Below are 21,234 nucleotides of genomic sequence, written 5' to 3'. Positions count from 1 at the left end.
TATTCACTTGGATACATTGAATGCTACTGTGGGCAAGAAAGCATCTGCTTGAAAATGAACACCTTAATAGAGTATGTGTTTTAAAACAAGGCTTGTCACCCTCAAATGCAGCTCTGGATGGACAAAGGAGGAAAAGTGCGGATGTTGTTGGTTATAGTCTGTAAGGGACTTCATCCAATCCAATTTCATCATTTTAGAATAAAAAAATCAGAAGACAAAAGTTAACTATACCTAGGCCACAAATTAGGTGACAGAACTGAGACTAGAACCTAAGACTCCTAATTCTAGAGACCTCCATAAAGACCCATCTGAGTCCATTTTTCTTAGAAAGAAAGCCGAGCAGTGAGAACTAAAAATGGTGGACCTCCTGGAGGCAGAGAATAGTAGTAGTTACCAGAGGCTGGGAAGGTGAGGGGGAGATGGAGAGAGGTTGGTTAATAGATACAAAAATTCAGTTAGATAGACAGAATAAGACCTAGCATTAATAGTACAGTACAGTGACTAGTTAGCAATAACATAGTGTATCATTAAAAATAGATAGAAGAGAATATTTGGAATATTCTCAACATAAAGGAAACATAAATATTTCAGGTGACAGATATCCCAGTATCCCTCATTTGATCATTACACATTGTATACAAGTATCAAACAGTCACATGTACCTCCAAAATATGTACAACTATTATGTATGTACTGCTAATCAGCAAATTAGCAGATTGCCAAATCTTCACAGAAACTGGGCAGTGGGCCCCAAGGAATAGTGCTGTGGGTCTGGGAAGAAATCTATGGGATTCCAGCTCTACTTTTCATTTCTTTGCTTTCTGTGTCTGTTCTACTACATTTTCCTGGATCTCTGTGTCTGGCAGACAGAAACTCAGCGGCTATGATTAGAGGCACTATCAAATTGACTGTCTTCAGACAAGCTGCTCATTTCGACCATTATTCCAGTTCCCCTGGTTGGGGCTGCTCCAGGGCGAAGGCTGCCAGTGGACCCTGCCCTCTCCTGGCTGGCATTGGTGCCCTGACCTCCCCAGCCACCCCCAGCCCCAGCAGCACTTGCGAGCTGCCGCAGGCTGATGGAACAGGGACTGGGCAGGACAGGGAGAGAGGACATGGTGACACTCAGGCGGGCAGACTTTCCTGAGCCACAGAGAATCTGGGTTCTGCCCCAAGCTGGACTGGCTGTGGTCTTGACCTAGGGAGACACCCGAGCTGCCAGCTCCAAAAGCTTCCTGGGGTCAGAGGCTCCACCTGTTGCTCAAGAGCTCCCTGGCTCCTTCTCTAGACAGAAGAATTTCAGAGGCCTTGCTTGGGGGCCCTCTGCCCTGGCCCCTCCTTGCTGCCAGGCTTTGGGGCAGGCACCCTCCCTGGCCTGTGGGAACTTGGCTGCTCAGAGGCACATGGACACTGCTGGCCACATGTGCCCCTGTCCCTGCCCTTTGCTCCTCTACTCCTACCAGGATTATGGACTCCTGTGGCTATGACATTACCATGGATACAAGGTGTAGGGAGATGCTGCAGAGGGCAGAGAGCTGCCCAGGGATGAAGACAAGATGAAAGCCAGAGAAGTTGGGAGACTCCAGCATCCTGTGCGCTCGGGGAGGTAGTACAGGCCCCATGCCAAGTCCCAGGTGGAGCCTCCAAGACCTCAAATCCCAAAGCTGGCCTGAGAACAGCTCCTTGGAAATCCCCTGTACCTCCTTCTCTGATACCTTCCCTCGCCTATCACAGTGAAGGAGTTAACTTGTTTCTCCAGACTTACTCAAGTCATTCAACAAGTAACTACTAAGCTATGGACTGGGTCATCAGAGACACCCAGATTGGAAAGCCCAGGAGGGCAGGCTCTGAAGGCTCAGCCCTGCTGGGAGATACTACAGACAGCACCAAATGTTGCCACCTGGGTGCTAAGACAGGCCTGTTGGAAGATGAATCTGCAAGACCACAGGATCCTCATTTACAGGGGCCCAGAACACCTTGCTAGTACCATCAGCATCCCCTATGTCCTTACAGACTGGCCAGCTGGGCAAACTTGATGGGGCTCCCGGTGGGTCTAGGGTTTGTTTCAGAGAGTGAGTCCCACTAGTTTTGTCCAAGAGATCCTTGATCTTCTTTTCTATGGAGTGTACAGGTCCCAGGCCTCCCCTCTACCACCCCCAGCAAAGCTGAACTCAGTGGTAGGAGTCAGGAAGCCCTCTTTACCCCTGCCTCCACCCCACACATCAGAAAGCAGTGGTAAAATGACTTCTGGAAACACACCCTGGGCACAGTCAAGCCCCGTCCAGATGCAGGCGTTGTTACTATTATTACTATTGCCTGGTGGAGATCAGGGATCCCCCAAGGCAGACTGGAGTATATGACAGAAGAACGTTGCTTTGTGTGAGGCATGGTGAGAGTTAAAGTCTTGGATTTTAGTCCTGACTCTGTCCCCAGGTGATCCTGGGTAATTCACTTGGCCTACCGGAGTTCAGTGTGCTCATCTGTGAAATTAGAGCATTAGTCTGAGATCCTGGTGTACAGGAGGCATTTAATAAATGCTTGTAGAATGAACACTGAGTAAACAACTTCAAATCCCTGAGTTCCTTATGACTATATAAAGCACTTAATATGCACACCCAGCTGCCCTCATGGGGAGCAATTCCTGGGTTTCTTATGACTATAAAAGATATTTAATATGCATGCCCAGTCACCACCCTCACTGGGCCTGAGCCCAGCTGGAACATTCAAGGGACCCCCTTTCTTCCCCTCTCTTCCTCCAAACTCCCTTTAGTTTACCCCCTTACCAACCATTGTGCCAGCAGGTGAGTGAATCCTTTTTAATCCTGAACTCCCAGTTGTACTAATTGCTTTCTTTCTTGTCCTCATTTGCCTTCTAACTCAGGAGATGAGGCTTCAATTAGACAAGTGGGCAGCTATTCCCAAACAGGTGACTAGGAAGGAAAACAGTCCTACTCTGGAGGAAACAAAAGATGTCTATAAGGAACAGGAGCCACCAAAGCAGGATGCTCCCTTACAGGAGTAAAGAGTGTTCCCCTCCGACCCCCAAGCCTCCCACACCCACCAATTCATGTCCACCCAGAATCTCAGAAGGTGACCTCATTTGGAAGTGGTATTTGTAGACATTATTAGTTAAGGATAAGATAGGTTTATACTGGATTAGAGTGGACCCTAAATTAATGTCTGGTGTACCCTTATAAGAAGTAGAGAGGAGACAGAGAGCCATGGGGGAGAGACAGTCATGTGAAGACAGAGGCAGAGACTGGGGTGATGCTGCCACATGCCAAGGAGCACCAAGAGCCATGGGGAGCTGGAAGAGACAAGACAGGATTCTTCCCTGGAGGCTTCAGAGGGAGCATGGTCATGCAGGAGCAGGTATCATGCTCCATGCACAAGCAGTGTTTAAGGCATGTGGCTGTGAGCTCTGCAGAGGTTCTCTCACCTTCCCTCTCCCTCTAGAGACCTTCTGGATGCCCTGGGTCTCAGGGAGCCCAAACAGGTGGGCAACACAACGTGATCTGCTCTACATGCTTCTGAGCAAATCTCAGCTTGCTCTGCAAGAGGAAAATATTCATTCATTCACTCCTTCATCCATGCAACAAGTATTTACTGGCATCCTACCACCTCCCATGCATATGCTAGATGGAGCACCCAGAAACTCCCCTTTCTCCTGCCCCCTCCTTGCTGCCCAGTTCCTAAGATCTTACTGATGATGTAGGAGTAATCTATATACCTTAGGTGGTTATTATTATTAAAGACAATAGCACAGCATTCAAGGAGCATTTGCACATCATGTGATATACTGAGCAGCGACTTGCCTACAATCTGCTTCCCTGTGAGAAAACGGGGATGTTGGTGGTGCCGTAGCCCCATCACGTAAAGCGAACCCCTCAAAATACATAAGTACAAGCCTGGTCCTACTTTTACGTTTCACTTATCTCTATTTCCCAGGCAGTGGAGTATAGCTGAATAATAAGGCTCAGCCAAATCAGCAATTTTGAACCCAGAAATGAGAAGAAAGGACAAGAGGATGATTTTTGGAGCTGGTTAAATTGGAGAAACTTTTAATGCAGCTACCTGCAGCCACAGTGTGGTGCACACCACCTGTGGCCATTGGGCATGGAGTTTGGCGTGGCAGGAAGTGGGCCATGTCGGTGACGGGTCCCAGATCTGAGACTGGTCTGCTTCTAAGCAGCCATGAGACCCTGAACACATTACTTCCCTCTCCAAGTACAATTTTCTCATTCATGTGTAGAGCTAGTGTAGGTCTCTTTCTTTACAGCCTTGACACTCTGGATGTCTCATCTAAATCACTTGCTGGAGGAGCATTCCAGCCTGCCTTAATAATGTGGAGGACTTCAGGGATGGGCAGAAGACAGTGCGTGCTGCTGTCTTATTACGGTGAGCACGCGTTTGCGGGGATGGGGCTTGATGACAGTCGCACTTTGTGCAGTGCAGTGGGCAGGCACCTGGAGATAGAGAGGTAAGGACTCCATTCCAGCCTTTGAGGAATTTACCATCTAGGGAAGGAAACAGGCCTGTAAATAAGCAATGACAACACAACTCAATACTGTATGTTAGAGAAATACAGACGAGAGGCCCCTGGCCAGGCAGGTGAAAGAGTGTAGGAAGGAAAATCGGGGAAGCCTCCCTGGAAGAAGTGATACCTGGGCTCCGTTTTAAAAGCTGAGTAGGAGTTAACCTTATAGGTTAAGGGCTGGAGCATTCCGGCAGAGAAAACACAACATGATAGAAGGTTCCAGGTGGCACACTGGGTGCAGAGGAACAACAGTTGTCCACAGATTCATTTTCTTTCTTATTCCCTGTAAATTCCACCCATTTCATCTCTCTCGTCGACATCTTTATACCCACTTGCCACCTTCTCTTCACCTTTCTTCTTTTTCTTCCATTCTCTGTAGATATGGAGAGGAATGGGTTCTATGAACCGCGGAGGGAGCAGAAGACAGCAGCAGGATGAGAAGACTTACACTGGAGGTGTGTACTGCGTAGTGGCAGCAGCCCCTCCCCTCCCAGCCTCAACTGAGGGCACCACTTCTGCTGCAGCCCTTCCAGGACAGTGCTCAGCCCCACATCCCTGTGTCTCATTACCACCTCCCCTACCCTCTCATAAAGACTGTTCCTTTCAGGTGCCCACCAGCCATTTATGCTCACTCTATCTCTCTTTGTCACTGTCATCTATACATTCCTGGTCACTTCCCCTCCCTCACTGCCTTTGGCACCCAGGTCGCTGTCTTCCACTCCAACCCAAGTTGTGCCATGAACTCAGGAAGTGAAATCAGCTTCCAACAGCTTGGCTCTTGATGCCTGGCCTCCTACTCCCCAAGCATACCCTCCACATTAGTCACCTGCTCCTACGATTGCATCCTGAGCACTGACATCACCAGGGGTGTTCCTCTCTGAGGTTAGAAATTTAGTTGCTCCACTGTGTGACCACAATTGCCTCTACAACCTAGCTCAAGTTCTCAATGATTCTAAGTATACCAGTTCTCTGATTTCATCAACACCATCAGTCCACCGATTCTATCAGCCTATCTTTCCTTCCCTTTCAATCTGGCTTAGGTTTCTGGCCCAACATGTATACACTTTTACCAATATCTTTAATTCCCTTGCTTCATTGTTCTTAAATCATCCTTGGCTTCTCTCTTCCCCTCATCCTCCATAGCCCATCAATTACTGAGTTCTGGCGAATTTAAGATACAATTTTCAGGTCTTTCAAGTCTTCCTACCTCCACTGCTCCTCCCTAGTCCAGACTGCCAGCATTGCTGGCCCGAACAACTGCAAACTCTCCTAGGTACTCTGTTTCCAGTCTTGAATCTTTTGTAATCAGTTCCCCCACATGGCAGCCTCTGTGATCTTTTTTTTTTTTTTTTTTTTTTTGAGACAGAGTCTCACTGTGTTGCCCACGCTGGAGTGCAGTGGCGTGGATCTCAGCTCACTGCACCATCTGCTTCCTGGGTTCAAGTAATTCCCATGCCTCAGCCACCCCAGTAGCTGGGATTACAGGTGTGAGCCACCACATCTGGCTAAGTTTTGTAGTAGAGATGAGCTTTTGCCATGTTAGCCAGGCTAGTCTCAAACTCCTGGCCTCAAGTGATCTGCCTATCTTGGCCTCCCAAGGTGCTGGGATTACAGGCATGAGTCATCATGCCTGGCCAGTTTTTGTTGTTGTTTGTTTGTTTGTTTTACTGCAAATTGAATCACTGGAGTTGTTCCTGTGCTTAAAACCCAATCCTTCAAGATGGCCTCTTGTTTCCCTCAGGATGGAATCCAGTCTCCTTCATAACACTTCAGGGTTCATAGTCTGGCCCCTGCCTATGCCTTTGGCCTTACCTTGTACCATCTTCACTTCAAATTCCATTCTTTAGTCACTGAGTTTCTTCAAAACTCCATGGTCTAACCCGAGCCAGGTGTGGAGGAAAAAGCCTGGGCAGAAGTGAGTTCTAGTTCTAGCTCTCCTACTTCCCTGCTGTGTAACATTAGGTTCTTCCAAGTATAACACTCTATGCCAATTCATACCTGGTCTAATGTTCTCATCTGCAATGGTGTCTTTCTTCCCTCCAGAAGAGAGAATATAAAATTTGGAGCACAGTTTGGGAAGGGTCTGTGGACATTTCTATCCTCACTGATAATTATGGTAAGGATAATGACAGTGAATGTTCACTGAGAGCTTACCATGCATCAGGTACCGAGGCAAGCACTTTTTGTGCATGACTCATTTACTTTGCACAAAACCCAATCGGGTAAGTACATGGTCATCCTATTTTATGAAGAGATAAACAACTGCATCTCAAAGGGGTTATAGTAACTTGGTAGAAGTCACATAGCTCATGACTGATAGAACAAACATCTGATCGTGCATTAGCCTGGTTTCTGAGTGCTCTGAACCACTTTGTTAAACTAAATAACTAGAGGGAAAGGGGATGCATAGCCCACTTCTTAAAAGTGCTTTGTGGAAAGATAGGTTCAAACTGTTACTGCTTTTGGAGGGTCTTGGGTAGAATCATGCTTCTCTGTACCTTTTAAAGTAAGGACTAGTCCAATTCCCCAAACTCTAAACATAGAAATCACCAAAGCACTAAAGGCATCCCTCAATAACAGCTCTTTTCTGTCTTCAGGTCCCCAGGCTGACCTGAACAAACACACCTGTGTATGTTTCCTCAACAGCCCCTGCCCCAGTACCTTTTTCTTCATATGTGTGTCTGACTGAAGTAGGCTCCAACCATCCAATATTCCCCAACTTCCACGCCCTGTGACAACTGTGAAAAATTTCCATCCAACCTATAATGTCATCATGGCTGAGAGCAGCCAGATAGTGCAGGTTAAGGATGAAAGAGAGAAGTCATGAAGTATCTTGCTGACCTAGGAGATACCTCTAGTGGGGATGCCTCAGACACTGCCACTCTTGTTGAGCTGCAAGCAAAGTAGAGGGAGAGTGTCGCTATGGGGAAGTAAGCTGTCTCTCACCTACCCATCACTTATCCACTCACCCACTCTCACTTAACAATTTAAGTAACTACCAAGTGCCTAGCACCATTTTAGGTTATAATAGATTTTAGAGAAGCATGAGACAAATTCTCTGTTTCAAGGAGCTCACAGTCTGGTGGAGAAGACAAGAAATGCACAATTGAGAGATTAGCATTAAGCATTAAGTTGGCTCCTCACAGAAGACAGGCCACAAGGGAGATTTTGTGTCACTGGTCACCATATGACTCTAGAGTGATCCCAGACCTTCAACTATACATATTACTAAAGAAAAATCGTGTATGGAAACATGGATCCACCGTGGTGTGGGGGTGGGGCTGACATCCTCTGCCTGGGACCCTGAAAACTAGCTTCTGCTTGTCAACACACTTCTCTTATTGACCCTGCCATAAATGAGTGAAAGAGTTGAAAGGGCTGAGTCCATAAAAGGGTGAACCAAGGAAGATGACCCAGGAACAGAATACCTACAGTGCCTTCTGAAATCTTCTACCATAGCTAAATGGTGAACATTTGTAGCTCGCCAGAAATAGATGCACATCAATTACAAAAGAGTCCTCCCCAAGAAGGGATTCATAGACCAAGAAAAAGGGCAACAAGAGGGATTTCTTTAAGGATTGGAGAATCTCAGGTCCAGAAGCTGTTGTGTTCCATCCTCCTTTCTCAGGCAGGACCATACTTCACTTAAAAACATGATAGCATTTGCTCCTGCCATTAACGACTCCAGAAGCTACAGAACACATGTTTCTGCCAGCTTTGGGGGTCTGCTCATGTGAAGTTCTTCGGCCCTCTCAATCTGGGAAAAGAAAAAAAGTCACCTTGTCCTTATACACCAGTACATTCTCCTTATTTTTTGTTTTTAATAAAAAGTGGCCTGTGCCAGAGTGCAACATACCATGTGACATTGCCAATCAGGAAGGCTCCAACCATGAGGTAGCAGACAAAGAGCCCAGGAAACCAGGAAGAAAAATCAGGCCATGAAAAGCCATCACCAGGATAACTGATGCCTCTTCCTAGCTCATGTGGGGTAAGATGGAAATGAATTCAGCTGCACCTAAATCAAAGGGATGACAAGCAATTCAAACCCCTATCTCGCTCAAAATGAGCAAGAGCTGCTGACAGGTGAAAGCCAAAGAATTTTGATGCAGATAAGTGTAGAGTGTGAGAAAGAAGTATATCCTTGAATTTTGTGAACGTTTTGGAAACATGATTTCAGAAATGTAAAATCAGGTGCTGAATTACTGCAAAAGGACAACAGCTCAAAGGGTTGTTTCTTACTTAAGCATCTTAATAATAAAAATAACAATCATTATAGCTAACATTTAAAGAGTGCTCACTTTTTCCAGGGACTATTTCAAATATCTTGTCTCTATTACCTTAATTAATTACTGTGACCCAATTACGTTGGTATTAACATCCACTTACAGGTGAGAACCCCCAGGTGATAGAGGTTAATTAACTTGCTCATGGTCACATAGCTAGTAAGTGTTAGAGTCAGAATTCAAATCCTGGAAGTCTAATTCCAGAGCCCACAGGTTTAGCTACCATATGGTGTTGTTTTTAAAGGGTTTAAATACGTGACTAAATATTGATATATGTCATTCATAAAACTCACGGTGAGGCTCAACAACAGAGGAATCTTCTCACTTATTATGAGGTGAATACGATTATTACAGTCCCTTATTTGTGCCTGAAATAACTGATGCGCAGGTTAAGTGCCCTGCCCAGGGACATCCAGGCCTCACCTGCCTCTGTCTACCAGAAAAGGACTGATCAGATTTTTGTTCGTTTGTTTTTTGTTTGTTATTTGTTTGTTTTTTGAGATGGAGTCTCGCTCTGTCGCCTAGGTTGCAGTGCAGTGGCACAATACCGGCTCACTGCAACCTCTGCCTCCCAGGTTCAAGCAATTCTCCTGCCTCAGCCTCCTGAGTAGCTGAGACTACAGGTGCATGCTGCCACCCCCTAATTTTTTTGTGTGTTTTAGTAGAGACGGGGTTTCACTGTGTTGCCCAGGCTGGTCATGAACTCCTGAGCTCAGGCAATCTGCCCACCTCAGCCTCCCAAAGGGCTGGGATTATAGCGTGAGCCACTGCGTCTGGCTGATCAGCTCATTTTTTAAAGGCAGCTCTCATGAGTCACTCCTGTGTCTGTGCAAGATCCCAGGCCATCCTGCCTTCACCTTTCTGTAAAATGCAGAAGCTTAGTCTTGGAGATAAAACAAGTTTTCCTTCTATGGTAATAAGAAGGCAACCCCAAAGACCTAATTGTTGGCAGAAGTCTGGCTTTCATCCTTTGGACAGTTCAATTCACCTCAAAGAGATGTGGGACAGAAGGTAATGTCATCACAATTCCAGAAGAGTTTCACAAATCATCCGTCCACACCTCCTCCCGGCTCCTCCCCCAGGTTGGAAGGTTTGGTTGACCCTGCCTCCTTCCTGCTCCTGCCACCCTCCCTGCTTCTCCCACTGCTTGCTGAGGTTTATGCCCAGTGCATTTCATCCAAAGGGGCCCAGATCCAGGTACAGAACACTTCCTCACTGGTTCTCAAATTTAAGAATCCCAAGGAGTTATTTCATTCATCCTTCTCCATCTGCTGTCTCCCTCTTCACTTCCCTGGTATCATACACAAAGATTACTGCCCTTTCAGTTCACTAAAGAATTATCTACTTATCCCTGTTCTCCTCCTTTTCTTGTTCTTTATGCCACTTACATATCAGAGAGGGCTGTTGCTTTAGCCTTAAACGGTCTGGTTTTGAATCTCTGTCTCACAAATGAAACGTGTGACCTTGTGCAAGCCACTTACCTTTCTAAGCCCATGCTCCTTCCTCTGCAAAATGGGATAATAAGGGTCACTCTGAGGCAGGAGGATCGTCTGAAGCCAGGAGTTCAAGACCAGACTGGACAACAAAGCAAGACCCTGTATCTGCAAAAAAGTCTTTAAAAAATTAGCTGGGCATGGTGGCATGCAACTGTACTCCCAGCTGCTCAGGAGGCTGAAGCAGGAGGATCACTTGAGCCCAGGAGTTCAAGGCTGCCGTGAGCTATGATTGCACCACTGCACTCCAGCCTGGGTGACAGAGCAAGATCTCTCTCTAAAAAATGAAAATAAATAAATAAATAAACAAACAAAAAATGTAAAAAACAAGGGTTCCTATTTCACAGAGTTGTTGCAGGCTTGGGAGTTTAAAAGAGGAACCTACATCAAGTGCTGAACACAGTGCCTTGCAAACAGTAAGTGCACAATAAATGCTGGCTGTTATGATGACGAGGCCAGCAAAGGAGGGACTGGTGAACAGGACCACTTCTCATTCTAGGGAAGCCTGGTACTAAGCCACTTTTCCAGATCAAGAGATCCTGGGAGTTGCTAGTGATGGCGCTGCCTGGGGTAGCAGGTAGGAGAGGAGGCAATGATGTAGCATGTAACAAAAATAATTTCATTTCTAATGTCTTTCTCCTGCTGGGCCACTTAGAACCCAAACAATAACAACAAGGAGGGGGTGGAAACGAGAAGGGCAGGGACGTTCTGAAGGAGACTAATAACAAATGAACAGGCCCCAGGACTCCCTTTGGCTCCCAGACATCTGCAGGGGATTATCGTTGGGGCCACAGCTGCAGTTCTGTGCTGAGCCACAGCTTCTGGAAGGCAGGACTGCCTAGGAGCCTGTTGATGGGGCTCCTGGGAGCCAGGTCTGCCTGACTTCCCTTACCGCCCTGTCTGGAAGCAAGCTGACATTACCTAGAGGGCTGCAGGGAAAACCAGAGGTTCTCCCTCCTTCCCCTCCCTGTCCCTTCAGACAGCAAAGAATTTCCTCGTCTCCTCCTGGAAAAAGTAAAAATCCTTACAGGTGACATCAGATTATGACAAAATTGCCCAAACTACACTAAGCTGATGCCTAGATTCAATACATATTTAACATCAGCCTCTTTCAGGGCCTCCTAAGGGTCTACTTCTCCTCCGCTCTCACCTCTGTACACTGCCCCATACTCTCCCAAATGCTCCTAGCAGCTTCCAGGCCTCTGAGTTCGAAGCACTGCAGCAGCACAGTTTCTTCTATCCAGGGGAAGAGGGAGGCCTCAGACCCAAGGATGTCATCTCTGGCTCCTCCCTATACACTGGAGCCACCAGGGTCATTGATCCCTCCGCAATGAAACACTCTCATGTATCCTAGGGAGAGAAGAGGCTGTGCCTTCCAAGGGCATCCCAGCTGCCAAGGGTGTTGACTTAACCCATTTACCAGATTAAGGTGAAAGGAAAAAGAAAAGAAAAAATCTGCAATTCTGAGGGCAAATTTCTCTCCTTTCTCTGAACCCAAATCAAAGCAAACCAAGTGGCTGAGTCTTATAATTTTATTACTCCTCCATCCCCATGTACTGACACTATAATCGAGCTATTTTCCAAGCCTATGCATTTAGATAATATGATTTTATTGTTAAAAAATAAGAAAGTTTTGCATCCATTTTAGTACAGAGGAAATAAATCTTCAATTACACTGGTGATGGGAACAGGTGAGAGGCAAAAGTATATTAATATTAGATTCCAACACCATTAGAGTAATTTAAAAGGCCAGAGTTAACATTAGTCTACTGCTCAAATTGGTAAATAAGCAATTTGCATATCCTTAGTGGTTCCATGGTATATTCTGGACAGCAGAAGGGCTTATACCTAATTCCACGGTCCTCCCAGGGCCACAAAATACCTTACTGGAGGTGAGAGGAGGGAAAATGGTGCTGGGGTTTAGCTAAGTAAGAGGCTACCTACAAAGGAGGTGCCTGCTGAGAAGCTGAATCAACCTGTGTCCTTTCTGCTGCCCATGGTTTCCAAGTGTTTCCTATATGCAGGATGCTCCTCTGCTAAGTAGAATACCTGGTAGGATGGAGAAGCTTCGGTTGCTAACTCCAATCTTGCTGTCCAGAAAGTGGAAAATTTACACACTTCTATTTAGGAGAACGTTAATAAAAGAAGAAAGACCACTGTATTTCTGGACTAAGGAAACAGCTTCCCTGTTTGGAGTCAGGGGCATCCAGCATGACCTCTGAGGAGCCCAAGAAAATAATCTAAGAATCTAAAGTCTTCTAAACTATATCCCAGGAAAATGCAAATGTCTGGGCTGCTGTTCTAAGCTATTTTCAAGACCTCAACTCTTAGGTTACTGTAACCTGCTGATATACAACCTGATTCCGGGAGATATTGCAAATATGGCTTAGGGTTCTGGCATTATAAAACCTCAACTTGATTCTCCTCCCTTCCTAGGTATTGAAGCACCTTCACTGCTGGAGATTCATAGGTATTAAGCCACAAAGGAGGGAGAAGTGATGGGTGCCAACACAGGATTGGCTCAAGGAAGTCTCATCATATCTGTCTCTCCTGGGCGATGTGCTCATGTGTGCATGCACATGTATGCAAACACACACAAACACACACACACATATACACAGTGCTATCTTCACAGTCACCCTTTTTCCTTAACACTAAAATGTAACTTTTACTTGCAGGGGAGATGGAAACCACTCTCTCCAGGCAGAGTCCCCACATCTTTCCCCTTATACTTGTTTATTCAGAGAATGGTGACCCCGGACCAGTCTGGCTTCAGCAAGACAATCTCAGGAGTATATGAGGCCATATTTCTAATGACCTTAAGTTCCCATTTGTTTCTCATAGTATAAAAGAAAGAACAGAAGGGGTTCTCTCAATTTCAGATTCTCCTATATCATTCTCAAGATAATTGCATTTTCTAGACAGAAATAATCCACCCTTGTAGGTGAAGGTACAAGACTGACTAGCCCACAAGCATCATTACTAGCCTTTTTACCCCTACAAGCCTCCTTGCTTATGGAGCACAAGAACCAAATCAATACAGTCAATATGTCACTTCCAGCAGGGCATGAGTGGCTACAAGCCTTGGGGAGCATGACGTGCTACTAGGCTGAACTAATCACTCCTTGGCATTTCAGGAGCACTTAGGTTAACAGATCACAGCACATGCATAATGAAAGACAATAACTCACCCAGAGGGGAGGGCAGGAGGGAAACACTGAGTTGACCGCCATAGAGGGACAGTTAGTATTTACGTAAGTCAACCTGAAGCCATATTGGTGATTCCTTAAAAGGGCCAAACATTTTAGAAAGAAGAAAAGCCCATGAAGATCCTGGGGGAGAGGAGATTGGATTGCATCCTTACTTTCAGTAAAGACATTTAATCGGGGGATGGTCCTTCTACCAAGAGTCTCACACTTGAAGAATTTAACAGGTATAACAGCAGGAGACAAAGGGTGAGACTAAATAGCTTAATTTTATAAATTTCAAATGTATGAAATTTAGGAATATTTTAGATATCAGCAAATGGTTGCCAAGGAATATGATTCTTTTAACTCTTAAAAACGCATTTTTATAACTTCAAGTGATTTTTTCAGATAGAATACCTGCTACCAAGTTTATGTAAAATAAACTTGCTTTCCATTTTCAAAATAAAATAAACGTATACAGACTCTCTAAGGAGTCTCAACTTTTGGGGAGGTAATTTGCTAATTCAGTGTACCTTTGAATCACCCAGAAACATTGTTAAAATATAAATTTCCTGGGCCTCAGCTTGAGATTCTCATTCAGCAGTTTTTCAAGGAAGAAGCAAAAATATGCATTTTTAACCAGCTTCTCAGGGAATTCATTGAAAAGAAAAAAAAAACCCTTAGAGAAATGCTATCCGGACTTCTGCAACAAATCAGAACCTCTCCATTTTCTGGGCACCTCAGGTTGTGCAGGGAAGGTAGAAGCAACTCAATGATCTTTAAGAGCTGGGACTACCCTGGCCCTCCCAAACCACTTCCCTCTCAGATGTCTGCATTCAGAGATGGCATCAAAAACCCCTGCAAACCAATAATCCAGGAATTTTGAACACTAGGGAGGGAAGTCCAAGGCAGGGACTGGAACCTAGGAAACTAGCTTGCTGATTTTCTTGAAACTGGTCACGCTGACCACAGTCTCTCTCTCTGCCCACCCTCATCAAACAGCTGCATGGGGGAAAGACGATAAGTATGATTTCTTTTTCAAGTGGTCCTAATGCTGCAGGATGAATCAGAGATAAGCATGCATATTTGCACTTGAAGCAGGGTGGGAGTGGGGAGAATCATTGAACATCTAGCTCCCTAAGGAGGAGCAAAGATTAGCCTAAAAGGTTTGTAGCCTGGTCAAAATCCAGAAAGGCTTGGATCTGCAGAAGGATCTGGAGTGGGATCCACAAAGTGCCTCGCACCTCACTCCATCACCCCCTCACCCAACCTCGGGAGCTCCAGAACGAAAAGTAGTGGGGTGCCAGGTGGGGCAACAGTGACTTGCTCAGACAGCTTCCTTGTGGCTGAGAGCAAGTGCCTGTCCCCACGGAGCTGCAGTGCTGTGACTTGTGTCCATGGTGAAGCCTGTTATGTAGACGCACACGCACCCTCTTACCTCTGCTCTTCAAGAGGAAGCGCTCAAGGGCTGCCTGCCTCAGACAGGTATAGGAACGCGCTCTATCTGGTGCTTAGAGCTGCCTCTTGTCTCCGCATACCACCCTAGAGGGGCTCTCGGTCCATCAGAGAGCCGGGCCGAGAGCCGGATGGTCACCCTCCGCTACTGCCGCCACCGTCGCCTGCATTCCCGGGTCGAAACGGGTCTGGCACCCAAGCTTCCCTCCCCGATTAGGTGTCAACCAGAGAGAAGACGAAGGAGAGCGAAAGTTCAGGACCAAGGACAGCGGCAACCTGGGCGAGGGAGAATCCAGCCAGAAACTGCCTCTCTCCCATCCTTAGCTTCTACCTTAGAAACTGAAAAGGGTCAGGTCGCACCAACACATAGTTGCCAAAAACAGCCCTTCTTCCTCCGGAAGAAGTCGGAAACTCTGACCGCCAGCCCCGGGTCTCGCGCTTGGGTGCTGGGGGAAGTGCCCTTCCGAGATTGTGGGGAGCGGCCGCCCTCCGATGCCGCGGCTCGGCCGTGCTGCCCTGGGCGCCCCGCGGGGAGGCTGCCCCAGCTGCGCCCGCTCGTGCCCGGGGAGAGGATTCCCTTCGAGGTGGCGAGGAGGCTACTGAGAAGGAGGGAGAGGGGATAGGCGCCGCGGACTCCGGACGCCCTCCGTCCCCGCCCGACGGGGAGCCGGTGCAGAGCCGGACCCCAGGCGGGCGCTCCCAAGCAGGCGGCCGGGAGTGGACGCACAAACTTCTGGTCCCGGCCGCGCTGCCCTTGGAGCTCCCTCCTCCTCTCCCCGTGACCCTGAGTCTCCCGCCGCTCCATCCGGCCGGTGCTTACCTTCAAGCCATAGGGCGCCCCGGGGCAGAGAAGGCGCCGGCTGCTCGAGGCTTCCAGCTCCCACCGCATCCACGCGCGGCCGCCCCTCCGGCAGCCGTCCGGGGCCGCCACTCTCCTCGGCGGGTCCCTGGCTCCCGGCCCCGCCGCGCCGTTCAGAGCCCCGGCGGGCAGCCGCTCGGCCGGCTCTGGCCCGCGGGGAGCAGTGGACGGGCCGCGGCGGGGCGGGGCGGGGCGGGGCCGGGCGCGGAGCGGGCGGGCAGGAGGGAGCGCGGGGACGGCGCGGAGGCGGCGCGGTGCGCGCGGGAGGCTGCCGGCTCGGCACTGAAGCTGGACAGCTCCGCGGCGCCCGAGCGCGGGGAGCACGGAGAGCGCGGGAGGGAGGTGCCCGGGGCCCCGCCCCTGACACAGGCCCCGCCCCCGCCCCGCCCCCCACCGAAGGAGCTGTGACTCCTCGGCGCTCCCCGGCCTGGGCGGGTAGGAGGGGTTGGGGGATTCCGCCATCCCTTGTTTTGAGGCAAGAACGCAACCCTCGACCGCCCACTGCGCTCCCACCCACACCCAGAGTAACACGCTGTGATTGCAGGCTGGGTCCTCACCGTCTGCTCGCCAGTCTTCTCCTTTGAGGACTTGGAAGCCTAGGGTTGCGGGAGGCACCACCCATCCAGCAAGTCAGGCAAGGAGAGGAGGTGTCGGAAGAGGTCCGCATCCGTTTTCTGACTTCAGGTCTTGTAATCTATGTAGTCAGTTCCATTGCCGGACTCATCCAAAGGAAAAAGCCTGTTTGGAGTTGACATGAGATGGAAATGCAAAAGGAGGCCTCAGGGGTTCCAGCTCACCTTTGACTCCAAACAGGTGTGTGAGGCAGGGAGTGGGGAGAGGGAGAAAGAGATAGAGTGGTGAAGGGTGTTCCACTGCTACCCTGCCCACTGTCATTCGGGCTGCAGAAGAACCTCGTTCTTCTCCCCTTTTCTTCCTCTCTCCCTCTTTCTTTCTTTCTTTCTTTCTTTCTTTCTTTCTTTCTTTCTTTCTTTCTTTCTTTCTTTCTTTCTTTCTTTCTTTCTTTCTCTCTCTCCTTTCCTTTCCTTTCCTTTCTTTCTCTCTTTCTTTTTCTTTCTTTCTTTCTTTCTTTCTTTCTTTCTTTCTTTCTTTCTTTCTTTTTCTTCTGCAGCAATTAGTTACCAACTGTTCTCAGTTTGCCAGACTCTATGTCAGATTCAGAAGTCACGGACAGAAAGAAAACCAGGCCCCTGATCCCGCACCCTGGCAATCCAGAGAGGAGACCCCCAGGGAAATAATTGAGGCTTAAACAGGTGCTGTGAAGCACAAAAAAGCAAGACTTCACAGGAACCGGGCATTGAAGGAGCAACACCAGTTACCAAGGGGAGAAGATGGCACAGCACTCCAGCGAGAGGGAAGAGCAGGGGCAGAAGACTGACTGCAGAGCAGGGAGTCGGCCCTGCATGGCTGGAGTTGAGCCATCCTGGGCCACAAGGATTAACTTCATCTCAGCATTTCCTCCAATGACACACACAATTACAGAAAGTGAGGGCTGGAAAGGACCTTAGCATTTATCTAATTCCTTCTCACCTCAGAAGGGAGAACTGAGTCCCAGAGAGATGGAGTGCCCTTTCAAATCCCACAGAATCCAGCACTGAACCGTCCCTCTCTCCAGAGCCACAAAACAGCACCTCTCAAACGCAGCCATCTCTGGAGGCACTGGGGCAGAGGAAGCTGTGGGCTCCCACCTCACCCCACCATGACCCTTCCCTGCTCCTGCCCCTGGATCTTGCTGATCTGGACTGGCCTCCATTTGCCTGCAGGCTCTATAGGGAGATATTACATCAATAGGAGTCCTAGAATGTTGCCATACTTGCCTTTAAGGGATCAGACATTACAGATATGGTTGCCATCCCAGTGTTTCCCTTGTATATCCTTGGGCCATTCTCTCCTAGGTTTAATCCATTTAAGGGGATACTTGGTACCTCCCAACTCAGCACCTCTACATAGGTTCAGGGATGGGTCAGACTAGCCAGAGCACCTGGATTGGTGTTCCGCCTTGGTCACCTACCCATTGTGTGGGCTTGCCCAAATTGTCTGATCTCGTGAAGCCTCAGTTTCTCCATTTTTAAGTGGGGACTAAAAATAACGATCTCTCTGGCCTTTACTGAGAAAAATAGATGAGGACATGTTAGACAATGGTAATATGGGCCATCCCTGGCTGCTCTGGGGTGGGGAGGGGAGCCTTGTTCATCAGGAGGCAGAAGCAGCAAGAAGATGAGCTCCATAAGGTGCACCCACCCAAGGACACTGTAGCTCTGTGCTGCCTTTTTTGCCCCAATCTTACATGGCCGAATGGATTTCATGCTGGCTGTGAGTGAGACGGATGGATCTTTTAGTTTTCAATTAGCAAACGCCTCACTCTTTAAACAAGCGGCACAGCAAACAGATGCACTGTGTGATTCATGACAGGGAACATCTGCAGCCAAGCAGCGGCTGCACCAGAAGCTCCCAGCTTCCTGGGCTAGCAGGGCCCTCTGGAGGTCATTTGGTGCCTCCCCCTGCCTCTAGGCAGGAGTGTGCCCAATCCAAGTGGGCGGGGTGGGGGCAGGGCGTCCCTTTGCCTTATAGCTTTCCTGAAAAATGATCTACAGCAGCCTCTTTGAATTCCTTACCTCCTCGGAGTCAGGAAGTTCCACCTGATGTACCTCCTAAATCTTTCATTTATTTCTATCCTTTTCATTGTTGAAAACTGTAAGGAAATGAGTAGTAATGTATATTAGGGGTTGTCTTAGTCCATCTGGGATGCTGTTAATATAACAAAATACCATAAACCGTGTGGCTTACAAACAGAATTTATTTCTCACAGTTCTGGAGGCTGGGAAGTCCTACATTAAGGTGCTGGCAGAGTTGGCATCTGGTGGAAGCCAGCTTTCTGTTTCATAGATGGCACTTTCTCACTGTGTTCACACATGGTGGATGGGGTGAATGAGTGCCCTTGGGCCTCTTTTACAAGGGCACTCATCCATCCCATTTATGAGGGTTCTGTCTCCTTCTGTCCTCATGGCTTCATCACTGCCCAAAGGCCTCACTTTCCTTTTTTTTTTTTTTTTTTTTTTTTTTGACGGAGTTTTGCTCTTGTTGCCCAGGCTGGAGTGCAATGGTGCGATCTTGGCTCACCACAACCTCCGCCTCCCGGGTTCAAGCGATTCTTCTGTCTCAGTCTCCCGAGTAGCTGGGATTACAGGCATGCGCCACCATGCCCAGATAATTTTTATTTTTATTAGTGATGGGGTTTCTCCATGTTGCTCAAGCTGGTCTCGAACTCCTGACCTCAGGTGATCCACCTGCCTCGGCTTCTCAAAGTGCTGGGATTACAGTCTGACTTTCTAATTTTATAATCCTGGGGCTTAGGATTTCAACATATGAATTTGGGGGGACAAAGACATTCAGGCAAGGCTAGGAGATGGGTAAGGGACAGATGGGGATTTTGTTGGCCCATTGTAATGAGGAAATAAAGGAGGACACCAACAGAGAATAGGGAGAGCTAGAACTTCCTCCCGTGCTCCAAGAACTGCTCGCTGCAGCTTGGAAAGGGGGGTCCCTTGCTGATCTGCTTCAAACTGATGTACCCCCAGAGAGAACAGACTGTCACAGTCCCCTTCTAAAAATCATCTCACAGAAAACAAGGGAAATCTGAAAGGTGGGGAAGGCAGAGCAGAGTCATGTCAGTAGCAACACTGGAGTCACACAGAAGTTTGTTCCCATCTAAACTCCACAACCTTGGGAAATTCTGAATGGCTCTGGGGCTCAGTTTCCTGGATTGTGAAATGGGGATAGAGAGCCACATTGCAGTGCTATCATGAAGAATAAGTAGGAACGACAACCCACAGATGTTGATGTTCCATGAGTCTTCCCCCCCTTACAGAAAACTTTAACTGGAGAAGTGACACCAGAAATACAGACACCTTCTATATGGTGTTACAGTTCTCCATTTCTTAACCCACTTTGCAGATAAAGACTAAGCCCTCATTTCCAAGCTCTGGGAATTTCTCTTTTCTTATCCTCTTCTTTTGTCTTAGTTCTTGTGCCATTTGCAAATGACTGGGGAGCAGTAGAACAGCAATCCATCTGGGTCAAAGGAAGTACAGGGCAAAAAAAAAAAAAAATCATCTTTTTTGTACTTTATTGCATCCCTTGAATGCAGAAAACCTTAGAGAGGTGTGGAATTCTTGGATATTGTTGTTATTGAGGGATCCACAGCCCCATGCAGAATAATCTAGGGCAGCGGCTGAAGGTAGTCGAGATGGTAGACCCCAGAGAAGGGTGGGAAGGGGAGAATCTTCTGAGAATGACAGAAGTTCAGGGCACTATCCAGCCGAGGTAGGAGAGCAGAGTTACCTGAGGGTTTTGACATCTGCGTGTGTAATCACCCTTAGAAAATTATTTCCTCACTGGTAGACTCTAATGGGCCTTGCCACCTCAGTGTGAAATGGACATTTATTCTTTGCTGCTTCCTACTTTGAAAGAGTAAAGAGAATACAGGGGTGACTCACTTTCAGAAATTCTATTACACAGTTCTTCAGAGTTACAGAACAGATAACTCAGAGTGCAATTATTCATATTAGAAATTTCATTGCTTGAAGGGAAGAGGTCATAAAAATATACACCTCATTTGCACACCTATGTTCATAGCAGCATTATGCACAATAGCCGAAAGGTGGAACAAGCCATGTGTCCATCAACATGGGTAAACAAGATGTGGTATTTACATGCAAAGGAATATTATTAGGCCTTAACAAAGGAGAGAAATACTCATACCTGCTACCACATGGAACCTCAAAGACATTGTGCCAAGTGAAATAAGCCAGTTACAAAAGGACATATGCTGTACGATGCCACTTATATGAGGTACCTAGAGTCAATCTACAGAGACAGAGAGTGAATTGGTGATGGCCAGAGGCAGGGACAAATGGGGACATATTTGATGGGTATGGGGTTTTGGTATGAGAACATGAAGAAAGTTCTAAAGTGGAGTGGTGGTGATGCTTACACACAATGTGAATGTACTTAATGCTACTGAACTATGCACTTAAAATGCACGGTGGCTCACGGCTGTAATGCCAGTACTTTGGGAGACCGAGGCTGGCTCTAAAGTGGAGTGGTAGCGATGCTTACACAACAGTATGAATGTACTTAATGCTACTGAACTGTGCACTTAAAATGTGCAGTGGCTTATGCTTGTAATCCCAGCACTTTGGGAGGCCAAGGTGGGTGGATCTCCTGAGGTCAGGAGTTCGAGACCAGCCTGACCAACATGGTGAAACCCTATCCCTACTAAAAATAAATAAATTAGCTGGGGATGGTGGTGGGCACCTGTAATCCCAGCTACTTGGGAAGGTGAGGCAGGAAGATCACTTGAACCGAGAGGTGGAGGTTGCAGTGAGCCGAGACCATGCCATTG

The 21,234-nt window shown here is 47.7% G+C and overlaps 1 protein-coding gene across 2 annotated transcripts in view; it reads right to left on the bottom strand.

Moving 5' to 3' along the window:
* DRD2 (dopamine receptor D2) overlaps nucleotides 1-16,096 on the bottom strand; it is a 66,461-nt gene extending 50,365 nt beyond the window's left edge. The window contains exon 1 of one of the 2 annotated variants that reach the window (XM_030918254.1): nucleotides 15,774-16,096. The gene's annotated coding sequence lies outside the window, so the exon portion shown is untranslated. The remainder of the gene's footprint in view (nucleotides 1-15,773) is intronic. The other variant, XM_030918256.1, reaches the window with a different exon arrangement.
* Nucleotides 16,097-21,234: the final 5,138 nt, after the last annotated feature.

This window comes from Rhinopithecus roxellana, chromosome 15 (genome assembly GCF_007565055.1).
Source record: "Rhinopithecus roxellana isolate Shanxi Qingling chromosome 15, ASM756505v1, whole genome shotgun sequence".
In the NCBI taxonomy this organism is placed as follows: Eukaryota; Metazoa; Chordata; class Mammalia; order Primates; family Cercopithecidae; genus Rhinopithecus; species Rhinopithecus roxellana.
Note: the sequence above shows the minus strand (reverse complement) of the source record. Positions and strands in the feature narration are given on the sequence as shown.